The 7,541-nt window shown below is 40.9% G+C and overlaps 1 pseudogene; it reads right to left on the reverse strand.

Annotated features, from left to right (window-relative positions):
* Positions 1-1,269: 1,269 nt before the first annotated feature.
* LOC143637197 (glycerol-3-phosphate acyltransferase RAM2-like) lies at positions 1,270-7,277 on the reverse strand (annotated as a pseudogene).
* Between the last annotated feature and the right edge of the window lie 264 nt (positions 7,278-7,541).

Here is a 7,541-nt window from a genome sequence, read left to right on the forward strand (position 1 = left end):
CGATGATAATATTATTGTTCGTTTAAGAGATTATTTTGTAATTGTTTCTTTACTTTTAGACTCATTGAAACCTCATCGCTTTGGTGAAGAATTAGTTTAGGAATTAATCACAGATTCGCAATTAAATCTGTAAATGTTCAGCTCCTAGGTCCCAAAGCTTCGTTTTTATTAGGATTGGCTTTGCTATTCAAAAGGGGGTTGCGGCGCAATTTGATGCCCGTTTGCCTGTCACTTTATTGTAATCGTTTTGAAGTAAAGATAATGATGGGTGATGAAGAAACACGGATCTAATCCCCCTAACAGGTTTTAGATCCAATGAGTCCACATGGTATGGTACAAAAACTACTAACAACAATACGAGTCCAATCTCCCAAGTCCAATGACAAAAACCTGCGAAACAGACACCGTGAACTCGTTACGGAAGGACAAGAGGGGGTCTTCCGTAACCACCCTCCGGCATGAGAATAAGTACTATTCCAGTGAAGATAAAGTACTTAGAGTATTTAGAGTAGATAGGTGGGAGATAATGAATACCTCCTGGAAATTGTGAAGGTATTTATAGCCGAAGGATGTGGGAATATTATTGGTCTAGCTGTCCTCTTCTAGAAGATGCCCTCGTAACCGTCTAGACACGTGTTATCATATATATAGGTTGGGCTATACGTCCCATGTGCCTGGTTGTAACAACCCTGGACACGTGTCTCTTGTGATAGGACGAGATAAAACCTGGCCATGTGCACGGTTATAACAACCTAGCCACGTGTCTTTCTTCTATTGGCTGATGAGTCACGTGCTTTCCAAGAAATGATCTTGTTAAATCCTCTAGAAGAAAGTTGGTTAATCCAGCTGGCTATGACGTTGCCTTCTGGTCATCGTTGCGGGTGTAAACTTTACCCTGCGGATAACTTCTAAGGGCGTCTAGTTCTGCGGGTGGTTTATATGTCCCACGGGTGGCATATGAGTAATCTTCTATGACCCGCGAGTAGTACTTGAGGGTATTTGAGTATTTTCGGTACCCTACATCTGTAGGTGACTAAAAAAAAAGTTTAGAGTTTAATTTATTCGATACATGTGACTGTTTATTATGGTGGTCATTATTGGCGATGGATGCATGGTTTTTTAACTTATGAAACGAAGTAGTGTACACATAAGTTCACAAAATGGATCTACCTTAAAATTTAATTGATACACAACAATATGATTTTGCCAAATAATTTGGTACAACATAATATATATGTCAATATCCATAAACCAAGCAGTTCCATCGAATTCCTAGCACCCCATGATCTTTTTTGCAACAACTTTGGTTTTTCCTGTACTCACCGTCCCATCATTTCCAACCAACATCTTGTACTTATCTTTCCTCGTAACATTTGTACACTCGTAAGACAAACTCGAAGCGATCATCCTTTGAATATAGTTAGCCACATCGTGGCTCGACTTACCACTTGCACAAGTTAATTCATAAGGTAACTTGTTCAAGAAGGTAACTTCATAAGCTGGACTAGGGTTCATAAAAAAGTAAAACGGATCCATCCCCTTCCACCCTCTTGCGGTGGTGCCGTGAAACATGCTCATCTTGTTCGACATTGCAACGGGAACCAGCTCGTGGTAAGTTCAGCAAACAGAGCTGAAAACCTCAGCAGAAAAGGTTCCCTACAAGTGGTGCCTTCTGGGCATATAACCAAATCGCCTTCTTCTATAAGTTTCTTGATCATGTTGGCATCGATTGTCCGGTCTCTGGTTAACCGGATAGTTTTAATCGGGGATATGATCTCCGATAGTCTGATAATGAGTAGGTAACTGCGGGTATTGGGCGTCCGAGGGCGGCGGAGAGGAAAATAGAGTCAAGGAGGGTGCGGTGGGAGCAAATGAACAGTATGCTAGTTTGAACCCGTTGACTTTTTCGGGTGAGGGGGTGGAGTCCCTTTAATATAGACTCGTACTCCTAGTGCCCAAAAAGCGTAGAAAACTAACGACGTTGGGAGGACTGCACCAGTGGCGATGCGTAGGCATGCGAGGAGGAAACCTATTGGAATCCAAAGAATGAGGATGAGAGGCTTTGAACGGTTAGTTTATCAACCAGTCTGCCGTCGTGGAACACCACCCGGCTTTGGTAATTTGTCTATCGTCACCGCCTTTAGCTCTGCGGTCGCTGGTGGTACCACGTAACGTTCCTGAGTTGGAAAAAGATAAGTTCCGTAATTCGACAACGAAATTATATAATCTATAATATCAATACCAAAGATTAATAAAATGACATTATATAACCTAACAACAAAATTCAGGTTAATTCGATAATAAACGTTCAACCGAAAACATAAAATATAGTACAAGTCGACAATATGTTTGGTGAAAGTTAATCCCAAACATATTGTTGATTAGATAAAGGTGTCGGTTTTAGTTATGGCGGGTTTTGAATTATCTTTAACCAAAACCGATTAGTATTTGGCGGTTTTCAAATACTAATTAAAACCGATCCACCTGTTATGTCGGTTATCGGTTAAAATTGGTTCGGTTAACGATTATGTTGCGCACACCCTATTTCAACCGGACTCTCTCTCTCTCCCACTCCCCCCCCCCCTCTCTCTCTCTGCCCCCTAAAATTCTATCTTTTACATCTTTAAGTTTCTAATCCTAAAGAAAAGAAATAGAAGTCGTCATCAAACCCCATCGGCAGCCGCTGTTCATAGAATCAGCGCGGCTCACATCCAACCACTGTTCACCGCTACTGATGATAATAACAACCTTAGATCTTCAGTATTATAGCTTGCAAAGTCTTGTTTCTCTTCCATGTTGTTCTCAATTCACATATCTAGGCGTCTGTTACTGCCATTCCGGTTGATGATGATAAGTAGATGGGGATGAATCCGTGATTTAGGGTGTGAGATTTGATAGATTTTGATTTTTTTAATTAAAAGCTAAATAAAATTAAGAAAATATGTTTTACCAGTTCACCTAGCGGTTCACCGTGTCCAGTCCAACCGCCAACCATCAAAATCGTCTGGGTTTTAAGAAAACGGGCTAAAGACTGCATACCGGACTGTATGCTTAGTGTGTACCAGTCCGACCTGCCGGTCCGTTCGTGTTTCAAAACACTGCCATTAATTTCAAGATATAATTTACGTCATTAAATTTGTAGTCAACGCATTCATGTTGGACTGACTTTTTGTATGGTGAATTTATAAGTCAACCCTTATACAAGTTCACACTTTGTGTGATGAAATAAGTAATATGTCACTTGTTTTAATTCATTCTAAGTAACAATAAACATACTGTTAACTTGTATTTATTTTTTAGTAGATAGATAAGTTTCACATATTCAGAACTTTAGCGGATGTGTATTCTGTTAAACTTTTAGGCATGTGAATCAAGAACACGAACACGATATTTGTAGAACTCACTACGGCTCTTTTATTAAGAAAACGACAAACGAGAAAAACTTAATAATTAACTAACACATTGAACCTAGGGTATATATAAGCTCACGGTTGTAATCCTATACTAACTCAAATACACAATTTGAATCCAAAACAAATAGGATTAAATAAAATAAGACTAACTTATCTTATAATAATAAACTAATTATTATATTAAATATTCTCCGAGATTCTAGGAGTCGTCAATCTGTTTTGGTGTTGGACCCGTTTAACACTCCCTCTCAACACCAAACTTCTTCTAACCGTGAAAAACACGAAATACCTCGACTCGAAACAATCGCGTGACTCAACGCAATAGGTCACGTCTTCTGGCTTCGGCTCAAGTGTTCAATTCCAACACTCCCTCTAGATTCATACTTCTTCATCCAAGGTCTTTCACAGCCCGCAACACTCGTATCTCTTTGAACTTGATTCTTGAACTCATCACACGCTTTCACACGAAGTTGCATCTTGGTCCTTTACTCCTAATCCACACAAGATCTCTTCAAAGTTATTAAAAACACACAGATGTGATCCAATTCTTTTTTTTTTCTCTCTCAGAAATAGAAAACAATATTTTCCTTTCTTTTCTCATATCTCGCTTCAAAATTTGCTTTCCTCCTTGATTTGATAATTTATTCACCACCTGCCTCGGTCTTTGGTTACGACTTACGAACCACCATTAGACCCTTGACAGATTCAACTCACATCCAAACAACCTTTGTGCAACTTGCATGTATTCATTATCTTCGACACTAAAACAAACCACACAGTCATACATGTTCATTCAGCCCCGAAATTACCGAACGTGTTCTCCTATTTGTAGTCCTAATCTGCAGCCCCAAAACCGCTACTATTGGTACCACTTGACCACCGATTACAGCACCGTAATAGGTTCCATGCAACTTCCAAACACCCTCGAATTGTTGCAGCTCCGTACACTATGATTTGGTCATAAAACCGAACCCGAAAAACTGATGTTGTTATCTCGTTTAGACAGCCCGACAACGCTACCACTCGGGACTGTTGAATCATTGATCCAACCCACTAAACTACCCCGACACACACGGAGTTTTTATCATCCCAACACATGGCGATTTAACCATACCGACACACCGATCATGGCATAACATCACTGCTCGACACAAAGAGATTTAACCATCCCGACTCACGGTTATGGCACATCATCACTGAAAACCTTCAACTCAACGAACACCAAAAACAATGTTGACACACAACCTCGTTGCACTCCGTTATACCAGCGAACCGAACCATCTTGTAGCCGCTTGTAACACTTAGCGACGACCCTCACCATCATTGGTTTGTTCTCCAAGTCAAACCCAAACATTCACGGCTGTTGTCCGATATGACAGCCCGTTTCCGCTGTTATTCAAAATGTTTTTTTTTTATCTTCAAGGCAGACCCGAAACAAACTCCGATCCACTGTCAACTACTACCGGAACCTGGGTACGTTTGACCGAAACTCAACGCGGACCTGGACACACCTTTCCGGCCCTCACTTCCTTCGACTTCAATTGGTTCAATCACTAACCCGACAAACAGGGCGCAAATCATTCATGACCGAAACACCGGACACACCTTTGATCCGAAACTTTTGTTAGATCGGGAACTTACCGCGATCAAAACACGGACACACCTTTAAAAAAAACTTATCGCGATCGTAACACGGACACACCTTGGATTGAATTCTCTGTTTTAAACGAACTAAAACAGTCAGTACGCGTTTCCTTCGACCTCGAGCGGTTCAGTTACTAACTTGACAAACATGCCACAACTCGTTCAAGATCATCGGACTCTTTTTTTTTTTAACGAGAAATCACAATTGCTACTTGGGCAGTAGTAGACTTTTATGGACTTCACCTCAAAACACAAACCACTGTGTATTATTAATTCACATGAACGACTTTAATGACCTTTGCTTTCTTTCTTGAACGTGTTCCTTAATGTTCATTACCGTCGTCCAAACGGCACTCTCGCGCCACAATGGTTGCCGAAACAGCTCACCGTCTCCGTCTACTGTTCTTAATCTTCTGGTTGTTACCCAGCCTTTCTTCACACCTGCCCTCCACCAGCGGACACACTCACCGGCAGAGGCTGCCTCCGATCTTCAAACCCGCTTCCCGGTATGAGCTAGCTCTGATACCACTTGTTAAACTTTTAGGCAGGTGAATCAAGAACACGAACACGATATTTGTAGAACTCACTACGGCTCTTTTATTAAGAAAAACGACAAACGAGAAAAACTTAATAATTAACTAACACATTGAACCTAGGGTATATATAAGCTCACGGTTGTAATCCTATACTAACTCAAATACACAATTTGAATCCAAAACAAATAGGATTAAATAAAAATAAGACTAACTTATCTTATAATAATAAACTAATTATTATATTAAATATTCTCCGAGATTCTAGGAGTCGTCAATCTGTTTTGGTGTTGGACACGTTTAACGTATTCGAGTTAGTGGCTCAAGGACAGAGATAAATATAGATATTTCAAAATGCATGACTTATGTACCTTGCATTAATTTCATATACGGGTAATCAGTTTCTCGGCAACCAAGTGCCAACTCCGGTAGTGTTGTGTCTTTAAAAGCCTTCAAAAGCGTGTCCGCCTTATTACTTCCGACGAGCACTCCGGGTGTTTTAACCAGTCCGGTAGCTATTCCTTTCCAGCTATCAATCTCAGTCCCCAACACCAAATCCGCACCCAAAAACTCCTTCAAAAACGGCTCCACCATCACCCTCGGGTTCGCGGTCAACACACACACCGTTTCCCACATGCCGAGAACACACGCCAAGCCTCCGGGTGCAAGACACTTGAGTAAAACTTAGGCAAGACCATAGTCACATAAATCGCGGTACGCTTCGGTACAGGTACGCGGTTCGGGTACGCGGCTCGCTAGGCTAGACGAATTCGGTACGGAGGGGGTAGGTTCATTTCAGTACGAACCGGTACGGTGTACCATGTAGTTCGGTTTGATGCACCCAAATAAAAAACTAGCTATTTATAATTTATATATATTATATATTTAATTTATACTTTTTATATATAAATATATAAGATTAAGGATCAAATGTAAACTAGTGAGAATAGAGGGGGTTAGTTATTAGAATACACAAACTAATTTTACATTTTTAATAGTTTTTATATAAACATTACAAACTTAAGGGACTAAATGTTAAGGATGAAAGAGTAGGGAGTTTATGTTAAATTATTTAAACTTTAAAAACCCTAAAATAACATTCAGCCGCTCTCCTTCTTTCTTCTTCATCTTCCTCGTCTATCTATTTCTTCTTCCTCTTTCAATTCAGTATAATCGCGAATTCTTAATCAATAGAGAGATGGACCAGAATCAATTGAATCGCAATTTAGGTTGTTAGGGATCGAAACGTACTGGAATTTGAAGTCGCGAATTCTCCGGCGACCGGCAACGCCGGCGAATTGCGATTGGGTACACAACCGCACCAATTCGAAATTCGCGGGTAAGCTAGCGATTTATGTAACTATGGGCAAGACCCGCACGTGCCACGGACTCGATGTCCGAAACCTTCATTCCCACCATAGTGGCAAATATTAGAACACGAATACCTGCGGACTTGGAAATGAAATAACAGAATTCCGGCGATGGGGGTAGCTAGAAGTAAGAAGAGGAGTCTTAGAGGTCCTCCAACTTCAAAAGCTACAAGGGCAAAATAGGGAAATGAACTACGTTCCCGGAGTAAAGTTCCGTCCAAGTCAGAAACCCACTGTCTGTTTATCCCGGCCATATGCTTCGCAAGTTGCGATATTGGAAACTCAAAAGAGTGCTCGTTCTTGTGATTAACGGGCATTGTTGTAATGAGGCTGCTTTTGTTTGGAGTATTTGTAGTGTTGTTTGGAGTATTTGCGGCGAGGGTTGTTAATGAGTTAATCTATGTAGAGGTAGACGTGCATAAATAGGGTTCACCTTGAAAACCCGAACCGGTTCGGAACCGGTTTTTTTTACACCGGGTAGAAAATGACACCGGTTTCAGTCAGGAACCGGTTCGGTTCCCGACCCGAACCGATGCCCAGAAATGCAAACTTTTAGGAACCGGGTAGGGTTGGACCGGGAC

The sequence above is a fragment of the Bidens hawaiensis genome, unplaced genomic scaffold (genome assembly GCF_021521415.1).
Source record: "Bidens hawaiensis isolate Kalapana, Puna unplaced genomic scaffold, B.hawaiensis_p1.1 tig00008142_1, whole genome shotgun sequence".
Taxonomy (NCBI): Eukaryota; Viridiplantae; Streptophyta; class Magnoliopsida; order Asterales; family Asteraceae; genus Bidens; species Bidens hawaiensis.